We start from the raw sequence: 12,053 nt of genomic DNA on the forward strand, positions 1-12,053 counted from the left end.
CGCCCCCCCGACACACACACCCCTGCTTCCTCTCCGGCTCGGGCTGGGCGGCTGCGGCTTGGCACTGCAGGGCCGCCCGCAGCCGCCCGCATCATCCCGTGCGCTGAGCTGCCAATTAGGAGGATAGTTTGGGGAGGAGTCGAGGTGGAGCCTTTCGGGTGTTGCAAGGCTGCGATGTCTGCTTTGGGGAACACGAGTTTGGGTAACTGCTCGCTCTCCGGGGGCCGCGATGGGACCGCTCGGTCGCCCGCAGCCGGCACTGCCGCAGCCGGTGGGCGTGTGCGGGCATGTATGTACACTGCGGCCGCCGACGCGCGTGTGTGCAGCCTTGAAGCCCAGCTGTGCAGGGTCCCAGGGACACAGCTTCCAACTGCAAACTGCCCCCACCACCGCACACCAACCTCGCCCATTGCTTCATGGACTTCTCAGAAATCTTGATGCTCCTGGTTACGGAATTCGGCCAGGCCCTACCGTTGGGTCCAAGCCCTGATTCACCCTTCGGGGAACCCCTACTTCTTTTTTCCACCTAGGCCACACCCCCCACCCCCGACCCTCCCTTTTCCCCCCTCTTCCAAAGGTTTCCTGTGTCCTTCAGAATCCTCCAAGACTCCCTTAGTCTCGCCTCTGTTTTGAAGTGGGGGTGGATTAGCCCGAGGTAGGAGCAGGGTGGTCACAGCCAGGTCAGAGGGCTTTTTCCCAGAACCTCTGGAGTTAAAAGGGAGCCTGACTCGGGTGCCTCGGTTGGTAAAGAACCCACCAGCCAACGCAGGAGACGCAGGAGACGCAGGTTTGATCCCTGGGTCGGGAAGAGCCCCGGGTCGGGAAGAGCCCCTGGAGTAAGAAATGGCAACCCGCTCCAGCATTCTTGCCTGGAGAATTCCACAGACAGAGGCGCCTGGTGGGCTACAGTCCATGGGGTCGCAAAGAGGCCTGAGGCAACTGAACACACCCCCTCCCACGCATGCACCCAGGTGCAGTGCCATTCCCAGTGGTTTAGTAACTCATGTCTGCTCTCCTCCTCAGGCCCCCTCCCTCCCCCGCAGGTCCTGTCTGCCTTCCTGACCCTCCATCTTTCGCCTGTCTGGACACTGGTTCCGCACTTGGAAACCTGCTTCCACTTCATGGCCTGACCCCTGCTACAGCCCCCCACCGCCCACCATCTTGACTTGAGGGTCCTTGGTGGGATTCAGAGATCATGGACCCTTTGAGATTGTATGGCAAATGCTGGATGTCTATGTGTTTTTTTCTTTTTTCTTTTTTTTTTCCTGGGCGAAAGATTCAGTATAGCTCTGATAGTGGTACAGTGGCTCTGGAGTTAGACGCTGGGGAATTAAGTCCCAGCTCCAGCGTTTATTGTTGGATGACCTTGAGCAAGTTATGCAATCTTCTGCAGAAACCTCATTTGAAATATGATGAAAGTGACGATATTTACCTCGTGAAATTGCTAAGGGCAATGCCACCCTTAGACCTGGGCAACAGGGGCCTCAGCCCTGGGCTGCTGAGTTTGGAGGGTCTCACTCTGGCCCTCCTTTGATCACACCCCCTCCTCTTCACTGGAAAAGTGGTTCCTGGGACAGCAGGGAAGGGTAATCCATACACCTCATCTTCTAGACCATGCTCCAGACATCTGGAACCATGGAATTCTCTGTTCAAATCACCCAATTCTGAGCAAGCCTCTTCCCTAGGCCCATCCTCTCAGGAGCTGCCCATGCAGAATGTGTACCCACAGGCCTGGGGAGAGGGCAAAGGGCAGCTGTTTGCGGAGGGTGGGGAGTGGATGGAACTTGGCATGCAGGTAGAACCTGACATCCAGGCATGCATCAGAGACCCTCTCCTCCAAGGACCAGGGAAGAGGGGGCCAGAGAATGGCTTTGAGACCTGGCCTTAAAATTAAGACTAAGAAAAATCCATCAAAGACAGAAGATAATAGGCAAGTTTTCACACTTTGTTATCTTGATTCATAACTTGCATTTAGACATATATGTAATTTCCATTTGTGTGCTCACCCCCAAGCATCACAGACATCAGATGTAGACCTATGGAGACTGGATGAGATGTTGCTGTTTGTCCTTTAGTCTCTAAGTTGTGTCTGACTCTTCTGCAACCCCGTGGACTGTAGCCCACCAGGCTCCTCTGTCCAGAGTTTCCCAGGCAAGAATACTGGAGTGAGTTGCCATTTCCTCCTCTAGGGGATCTTCCTGACCCAGGGATTGAACCTGCATCTTCTGCTTGGCAGGTAGATTCTTTACCACTGAGCCACCAGGGAAGCCCTGGATGAGATATTATCACATGTAAAAGTGCTAACAGAGTTCTAGGCACAGGGTCAGCTCCCAGTACATTTTAGCTCTTATTCTCAAAGAGGTCTGGGGCCCTAAAAAGTCTAAGCCTCTTTCTGTCTCCAAGTTTGCACGTTCACCCCCTCCTTTGCCAGGAGGTCCCAGACACTAGATCCACAGGGCCAGGCCTCCTCGCTGCTCAATTTATTTTTACAACGGGGGTCATGTTTCTCAGGAGCCGGAGCCTGAGGTGAGTCAGGAGGTGAGCCAAAGAGAAGGAACGTGACCCCTGCCCAAAGAAGGGGGATGGGAGGGGACAGAGCTCCCTGGGTAGCTCTAGATCCTGGTGACCCGAAAATGTGCCAGTTTCCTCCATGCCCTCCACCTTCTCAGCTGCATCTCTGCTCGCCAATTCTTAGAGCCAGAAGGGTCCTTACAAAATCCATACGCCTCCCAAATGAAAAAACAGGCACAGAGAGGTAAGATGTGTGGGCCAAGGTCACAGAGAAAGTGATTCGTCAAGTCAGAATTAGAATCTACCCCATTATTTGATTCCCTCCCTCCACACCCCCAGCTCTCCTCTAAAGAACATCAGGAGGGCTCCACAACTGGGCAGAAAAAGTGTTTGAGAGATGCATTAGCGGCTAGAGGAATTTTACATTTAGAGAGCGCTTTCCTCTAAAATTCTCAAAACCCTAGTCCATCGATTGATCCATCCAGGGATGCCAGGGGAGAGGGCAAGCAAAGGTCAGAATTCCTCTCTCCCACCTTTGGGAAACTACTTCTTTGCAGAGCCCTCCCTGACATAAACCTCCTTCATCCAACTCAAGAGCCCCAGTCTGGGGTCTGGGAGGGGGATGGGCAGGTGCCTTGGCTCTTTCCTCCTCGTCTTCCTCCTCCTTCTCCTCCTGTTGGAAGTCCCTAGAGGGCGGGATGGCAGTTGGGACACAGCCCTCAGCTGCACCCAGCAGGGTGGATTCCTGAGGGTGGGCTCCTGCACACTCAGGTCTTGGGCAGCCGGCTCAGAAATACCCTGAAGAGCAAGCTTTCAGAGAGGCATAGAGGGATTGGGCCCTGGGCCAAAGAGCTGTCAGGGAGCTGTTATCGGGTGGGAGGAGATAGGGCCTAGATTTAAGGGGAAAGGATTTTTTTTCTAGGGGCGGGGTGTGGGACGGGGAAAGGTTCAAGCGGTTCTTTGAGGCAGTTAGTCCAACAGTTCTCTCTGAGACAGGCGGCCTCTTGGTTCCTGCCCTCGGCCTCCACCCCCGGCCCTCCCGGGAGCAAGATGGGAGCTAGGAAGGGGCGCAAGCACGAGATGAGGGTCAGAGTGTCAGAGTGTGGTGGGGATTTGGCCCGGGCAGGAATGGGGGCAGAACTCTGGCTCGAGGCCTTCCGGGAGACGCTCTTACCCGGGAAGGCACGCACCCCTGGGCGCTGTCCCACCTTCCACAGCAGGGGGTGGGGTGGGGGTGTTGGGGGGGGTGATGGAAGATTCCATCCCCTGTCTGTTCTCAGAAAGCGAGCCAAGACCCCGGCAGGGGAGGAAGGGAGAGATCTGGTGAGGTCTCCAGAGCTATTTTAAGAGGAGTTCCTTCTAAGTAAAGAGAGCCTGGCAGGGAGCGCCCCCCTCCCCCCACGGCTCCCCTCTCGCCCTTGCCTGCCGCCCGCCTCCCCCGCTCCCCCACAAGCCCTCGCGGCTCCTGTCCGGGCATTGCAGGTAACCGGGCTGGAGGGCAACCCTGCTGACTCGGCTTTTAGAGGCAGACGAGGGGCTTTGCAGGGAGCCCCCCTCAAGCCCCCACCTCACAGCCTCTCCCACCAACCATGGACCGCTTGCATCTAACACCCCAGAGCTTATAACCCCCTGTTATAAACAGAGCCCCAACCTCAGGACCGCGGGACTGCAGAAGCCAGGAAGCTCTGCATGAACTCCAAGCTGAACGCCCCCAAATCCTTCTGCCTCTGGGGTTGGGGTTGTGTGGATGTGACCTGGACAGACGTTTGGGAACCTCTTTCTAGTGTACCTCGGTCTATTCGCTGCCCATCCTTACTCACTATTCTGCCCCCACCCCCAGCTCACTGCCGGCTTGCCCCAGCCACAGTCCCAGCATCCGCTGAAGTTTGTCAGGTGCTGAGGGGGTTAACCCGACACCGTGTACCTAAGGAACCAGTACTGGCCACCTTGCCTGCTGCTCCCCAGCCCACTGGGCATCTGAGTTGGGGTGGAGATAAACCCTTCCTGAACCCTCCTCACGCATCTCCACTTCCTAAGGGCTCTGGGTGCAGGCAGGTAGGCAGCCACCTCCTCCGTCCCTCCCTTCCTCTTTTTCTGTTTTCTGCCAGGTTCTTTCCAAACATCCTCTCTGGCAAAGGGGGGTGGGGAGCCCCAGACAGATGAGCTCATTGGGAGGAGGAGGGCAGAGAGAGGAGGAAGCTGAAATATCCTGACCAGAGAGATGCTCACCGGACCATCCTAAGCTGGAAAGGGGTGTGTGCCCTCTTCCAGGACCAGGCTCTGCTTCCCTCACTGCAACTCAGAGATGGGGTGAGTCCTGGGCATCCCTTTATTCTGGGCCACTTTGGGGGGGAGTGTGAAGCCCCACAGCAGGATCTCTGCCACCCTGCTCAGCAGCCCAGAGATGTGTTTACCTCTCTGTTCCATGGGTTACCATGCCTCCTCACTGCCCTCCCATCAAGGGAGGATGGGGGCTCAGGAGGGCTGGGGGTCGGAGGCATCGGGAAGGTGGTCATTGATCGTAGGGGGACTGCTTTGTCAGCTGAATGGCCAGACGTCCTCCCAGAACCCTAGACCTGGTCCTGCCACTGAGCTGGGCACTGGGACAGACTGACCAAACCGGAAGCATAAAATGAAACAGAGCGCCAGGCAAGGCTCCCTGGATGTTCTGGTCCCGTCCGCTATGAACATTTTAGTGCAGGAGCAGTGGACCTTGTAAAGTGAGGGGAAAGGGAGGGCGTGGAGTAGGAGCGGAGCTAGGACAGGGGCGGAAGGTCAGGATTTAGCCGAGAGGAAGGGAAGCAGCATGGAGAGAGTCTGCCCGGAGTGAAGGGCCGCCTGGGGAAGTTGGAGTGAGACACAGGCCGAGGAGGAGGGGTAATGATAGAGGCAACTGGTCAGCAAGTGAAGAAGAGTTTTTATAGGTTTTCAGAAACCAGGAGAGGAGAGGGTGGCCGGCAGAGGCCAGAGCTGTTTGCACAGAGCTGTGGGGTCAAGGGCCAGGCCAGGCAGGGTGTTTGGGATGCCCCAGACATCCCAGTGGGAAGGCTTTGCCTCTGCTTCCAAACACTTTTACCCACCTCTTGTTGTCCATGGTCATTTTGAAATTGGCTCCGAGTCACCCTTCCCCCACCCACTCCCAGGCCTCTGGGCTGCAAGAGGCTGGACCACTGCCCTTTCTCACAGTCTGATGTGATGGCTTTGGCTTCACTCCACCCTGGGTGTGAATTCTTTGCTAGTATTTTCTAGCTGTGTCACCTTGAGTGTACACATACTTAATTTAACAGAACCTTGGTCTCTTTATCTGTAAAAGTGAGAAAAGAATGCATATTGGGGGAGTTGTCCTGAGGATTAAGCCAGCTGATGCACACAGAATACTGAGCTCAGGGCAAGGCACAGATTAGCTACTCAGTAAAAGTGATCATCCTTATTAGCCTAGCCAACTGTCACTCATCCCCCCAACCAACCCGGCCCCACCCTCCAAGCCCTCTGAGGCTGGATATGTCTCAGTGGTAAAGAATCTGCCTGTAATGCAGGAGACACGCGAGTTTGATCCCTGGGTTGGGAAGATCCCTTGGAAGAGGGCGTGGCAACCCACTCCAGTATTCCTGCCTGGAGAATCCCCTGGACAGAGGAGCCTGGTGGGCTACAGTGCATAGAGTCGCAAAGAGCTGGACTCAGTGAAGTGACTGAGCATGCATGCATGAACCCGCCCATGCCCACAGCCCTTCCCAACAGCATCAGCTCCTGTGAGAGCCCACACAGTATGCGTTTGAGCATGCTATGAGACAAGGATGGGGAGGCTGAAGACTATAGCAAAGTTGGGAGGGCGAAGGGAGGAGGTGGAAAGGATTGTCACCATTTTCTGCAGTTTTGCTTGAAGGACAAGGGATACTCTGCCCCTGCTGGAGGACCCAGCATTCAAGTTAGGCTTGGCGTGATCTGTGGAAGGAAGCTCCTGAGGGTTCTTAACTCCAAAATTCTACCCTCTCCCAGCCTATTTCCCACTGTGAATAGGCTTTTGCCACCTGCCCTCTCCCACCATTGCTAAGTCAAGTAAAGATGACCAGGACAGGCAGGTAGCCGGATGCAGAGGCAGCCTGGGGTAGGGCATGACAGGAACACGGCAGCCAGACAGGAGTTTGCCCTTGCGTGTGTCCTGTTCATCTTCAGCCAAGCAAGAGTTAATCCCGCATCTGTCATTTGAATCCTAAGATGATGGTGGCAGAGGGACATTGCCAGTAAGTTTAGACAGCGTCTAAAAGTATGCCCTAATATATGCATCTTCTGGACAACACCCCCAAGCTAGGCTTGCAGACCTTCCGGGATCGCGATCTCATTACCTCAAAGAAACTCAACCCTCTGCACAGCTCTTACGCTGGATCTATACCCGCCTGTCCGCCAGCTCTAATGTTTCATCCTGGGGCAGAACAGGACAAGGCTAATCCCTCTCCCCTGTGGCCACAGCCCTAACCACTTTTTGGCCATCAGCTGTGACATACACTTCCCCTCTGAGCGGAACCCACCCTCTTCATTTGTCCGTTTGCCCACAGGGGGCTCTCAATCTGTTGAGGCAAACAGTTCCTAGTCCTCATGCCACCTGTTCACAGGGAATTTGTCACAGCTGAGAAGCAGAGACAGCTACAGTCAGGACAAAGGTGATTTGCCAATGAGGCAAAAGGGAAAGCCCCTCCCATGGAATCCTGAGTTGCCAAGCGGAGCATCCAGTGTCCACTTGCCCCCCTTCCCTAGCACCTCATGGACCCTCAAGGTCATGATGGCCAGAGAAAAGAAGCTGCTTTGTGAGGCTTCCCGCCACTAGCCTAGTGGGAGCACTCAACTCATCCAGTCCCACCGCCTCCATCCCACAGTCTTTCTTTCTCCTAGACAGAGATGTCCTCGGCCCCACAGAGGAGTGGGGTTCTAGGCTAGACTAATCTATTTGGGGACAAGTTTATGTGCCATGTCAAGATGCCAGGATCTAGTCTAAGATGAGCATCCTTCCCCATCACCCTCTGGGACCCTCAGTTACTGGGTGACTGGAGCCTGGGCTCCAAGGTGCTTGGAGCCTTGCACATCAACGTGGTAGCAGGCATCATGGCGGGCGTCAGGATGAGTCTGTGCAGGGCAATAACACTAGGGCATCTGAGAAGCATGCCTGCAGAGCCCAGCCAGCATGGACCTTCTGAGGCCCCGAAATACTAAAGGAGGAAGAGAGCAGGAGAGTTAGTAGGGGCCCATGCCCCTCCATCCGGCTGCCCAGACCACATTCCACCAGGCCCTGCTCCAGCCTCCTCTCACCTAAAGGTTTCTAGATACCACCCCCACCCCTGCAAGATGGAAGGAAGACAAGCGGTCTAAGAGGGACTGGACGCAAACCAGCCTGAAGAAAGTCACTCTACTGGGGTGTAGAAGAGGACTCAGAAAGGCAACTAAAGCCAAGCTCTGTCAATAGCCTACTGTGTGACTTTGAGAGAATTACTTACCCTCTTTGAACCTCAGCTTTAAAAACTGCACCCTGACGAGAAGCCTGGGGCCTCTTCTTGTGCAACTCAAGCCCTCTGGGGAGGGGCAGGCAGGTGCCTGGGCTGGTGTGGACTGCTGTGCTGAGCTGTGCCGAGTGCTAGGCCCAGACGAGGTGTGGGCTATGGGAAGAACAGGCGGCCTGGGGCCTGCTGGGAGATCCTGGATTGTCCTGGACTCATCAAGTGGCCTTAAGCAAGTCACTTCCCCAATCTGGTCCTCAGTTTCCCCTTCAGGATAATCAGGAGACTTGGTCAAGAAGTCCCTAGGACCCATCTGATGTAAAGATCGACTCCCTCCCCACTTCCGCCATTCTTCTGGGCTCTAAAACCTGTCCTAGAGACTCAGCCCAGCACACAGACTCCTGTTCCATGGCAGCTGGCTGTGGGCAGGCCAATGGCCTGAGCCCCACGGGGGCTCCAGTGGGAAGCCAAGGAGCAGGTGGGGATGGGGAGGCTCTTGTAGGCACCTCAGCTGGGGGCCACGGGAGGCTGGTGAGCAATCCTGAACACCGGGGTGGGAGCTAGCCTTTCCTTGACACGGCAGTGCCTTCAGCAATCGGAAACAAACCTCCCCCTAGGCCCCAAGCAGGCTGGGCCCCAAAACATCAATTTAGGGGAGACACCTGAGCCAAACCCAGCCCTCCCAGAAGCTAGTTGTTGTTGTTTAGTCTCTAAGTCATGTCCAACTCCTTGTGACCTCATGGACTGTAGCCCACCAGGCTCCTCTGTCCATGGGATTTTCCAGGCCAGAATACTGGAATGGGTTGCCATTTCCCCCTCCAGGGGATCTTCCCAACCCAGGGATCAAACACATTGGTCTCCTGCATTGATGGGCGGGTTCTCTACCGCTGAGCCACAAGGGAAGTCTCCCACGAGCCAGGCCCAGCTCTGAGGTGTCCTCCAAGGCTCTGGTGGAAAAGCTCTGGGCTGAGTTAGATGCTGTGTCCACCCAGAAGGAACCAGCCAGAATCCTAGCACCTTCTACTCCTGAGTCTACGTCGCCTGCATCAGTTTCCCTGTTAGGTAAAGAAGCATCCTGTCTAACATCAGGTCCTTGGAAGGACTCAGGGACTCCGAGAACAGACATCCTTTTAAAGTAAGGTAGCTTCAGTTCTGTCGAATACCAACCACCTCTGCATAAGGCTGCCACCTTCTATCTGGCTTCTTTCTTGGGGAGCAGCTGCCAGCATTAGGACTATGAGTGTTAGGCTTGTCCTGGAATATTCTAAGATGCATCTAACCACTCACCGCTGGTGAAGGTCTCTGGATTACCGCGGAGCAGGCAGAAATGAGAAAGAAACCAAGGAAAAAACAGGAACCAACCACTTCAGCATTCCCTTGACATTCAGAAAGTTGAGGATTTTCTTATTGGGTGAGCTTCCTAGGCAAGGGTGTGTGTGTACCTGTGTGTGTGTGTGCGTAAGAGAGAGAAAAATGCAAAGAGAAACATAAGAACAGGAGGCAAGAGAGAAAAAGACTGCATGTGCCTAGGAGAACCAGAACCCCGGGGCCAGGTGGTTGCTTTTGGTCCTAAATTGAGGGCTGACTCATCAACACATCCCTAGGATACACCGGTTCGCAGATGGGACACGAGCAACCTGATTCCTCCCTGCAGCCACCCTCATCCATGAAGTTGCATGAGGGCAGACTCGGCACCAGATGTCGTCTATTTCCCTTGAGACTGAAGCGGATGAAAGAGATGTCTGCCTAGTCAGACACAGCTTAGCAACAGGGAGCAGGAAGGATGGCCCATCCACCCTCGGAAAGAGCAGACAGCACCAGCATGACAGCCAGCCTTGGGGGCTTGCAGTGTTGTCATCCAGAAATAACCAAGAGCCCTCCAAGAAGTGGGTGTTTAGCCACCCTGTCCCCAGGGTACTTGCCAGGTGGATGGAGCCACCCAGGATTCTGGGAAGGCCACGAGGGGAAAAGGAGACATCTGACAACAAGAGGGGAGTGGGACGACCTCATCCTTGATGGGGACCTGGCAGTGTCAGTGACATCACCAGGAAAGGAGTGACGGGGCCCCTGTGATGGTCCTGGCACTGCTTCAACTTGCCCCACCCCCTGAAAAAAGTCACAGTCCAGGGAGGTTCAGGGGAGACCGTCAGTTTATTGCAGCCAATACATCCAAGCAAGGAGACACGCTGTGGAAGAAACTCGGTCTGCTCCCAAAAGCAGACGCCTCACAGCGGTTGGGTCACAGAGGACCACCTGAGTTTCTCTCCCCACCACCTCTTCCATCACCACATAGCACATCAGTCCTAGAAAATGCATGAGTAGCTGTGTTTTCCCCTCCAAGTGCACAAACAGCCATGAGAACATTCCATAATTTGCCTTTGATGAATCAACTCAAAATATTGAGAAATGATTGTTTCCCCCCCACCCAGTGTAACTTTGGGGGTGGATGTAGTGAGATGTCCTATATTTGTATATATAATATATCTCTACCTATATATAGACTATGTACAAACGCATCGGCAAGCTTCAATAAAGGACAACATCAGCAAGAGGCACAGCAAAAGACACAGGCTCTCTATCCTTAAGACGCAGATAGGAAGAAAAATCTCTTGATTCATCACCCGTTCCAATTGCATTAAGCCATTCCTATGGCCTGGGACTATCTTTTTTGGACCTAGCCAGCACTTTCATTTGTCCATCTGCTTAACCTGACCTTGCAAATACTTACCAGCCCGGCCTCACCAAGGAGAGTCACAAGGAGAAACATGGATCCAGCTTCTCCTTTTTATAAATCGAGAATAAACTGTGATTAGCCCAGAGCCAGGGGGCAGATAGCTATTTCCAAAGCCAGTTCCAAGGCACCTCAAGGCATTTCAGTCCTGAAAAAGTGTGCTTTGTTCTTCATAAGCTAAATTCCATGGGTTGGCCAGCCCACCTCTCTTTACAGGGACACTTAATTAGGAGAAAGAGACAGATAGGGGGTTCCGAGAGAGCAGGAGAGGCAGGAGCAGTTGAGAAAACCAGCAGAGTGCAGTGATGGGAATGTGCAGCCGGAAGCAGGGCTTGAGCCCCACGGTGCAGGAGGAGGTCCACACTAGAAAGCAGGGTGCCGAGAGGACATCTCACCAGTCTCCCACCTCTACTCGCAGAAGCCCCATTTTGTTCCCAACCTCATCGCCTTAGGGGAGGTAGCTCCATGAGGCCTCTGGAAGAGACTCTTAAGAGGCTTAGGAAGAAAGAGCATATGAAGATGGGCACCTGGGACAAAAGTGGTTTCTGGCCCCTCCCCATCTGCTCGGGCGTCTGAGGCCCCTTGGAGAGGCATTACTCTCCCTAGGACCCTCCAAGTCAGGGCAGAAAAAGGAAGGAACCCAAAAGTCTCGGGCTTCCTTTATAGAGAGTAGAATTTCTTAGAATAAACTTAGGGAATCTTGCAAATAATTCCCCTAAATGTTATGAAAAAGAAGAGTTCCCAGCATCTGCACAGATCCTCCCTCATCCTGGAAGAAGAGAGCACTTAAGAAGTTGCCAAAAAAGCGAAATCTGCAAGGGGCAGATGTGTTGTTACAACCACCCTTGATCTCGGCTGGAGATCAAGGTGCCCACCACCCACCTCTCTCATCTCAGCTGGTTGGCTTCAAGGATGGGCAATGTCCACCCACCCCAGGTGTCCTGGGGGCTTAGCCCACCCCCCATTGGCAGTGTGTTGATTGGCAGTTAGGTACTGATGACTTAGAATTTTCAGATGAGCTGGACTCATCCCACTCAGGAGCTCTCAGGCTGTGGCCCATCCCCAACTCTGTGCGCACTCTGCCTGGCCTCTCACCCTCTTCCCTATTGTATCTTCCTTTTTTCCTTCCTTTCTTCCCTTCCCAGGGCCCAGATTCTGGAATCTCTTCCTTCTTCTCCTACCCCAGCCCTGGAAGCAGTAGCTGCAGAGGTGGAATTAGATGCACCAAAAAAAAGAAAAATCACCTTGGTTCCCCATAGTGCTGACCTAGCGGTTCCCAGCTCCGTTACGGTTTTGTGTACATCTCCAGCACCTGGCCCAGTGCC

The sequence above is a fragment of the Capricornis sumatraensis genome, chromosome 16, assembly GCF_032405125.1.
Source record: "Capricornis sumatraensis isolate serow.1 chromosome 16, serow.2, whole genome shotgun sequence".
NCBI classification, from domain to species: domain Eukaryota; kingdom Metazoa; phylum Chordata; class Mammalia; order Artiodactyla; family Bovidae; genus Capricornis; species Capricornis sumatraensis.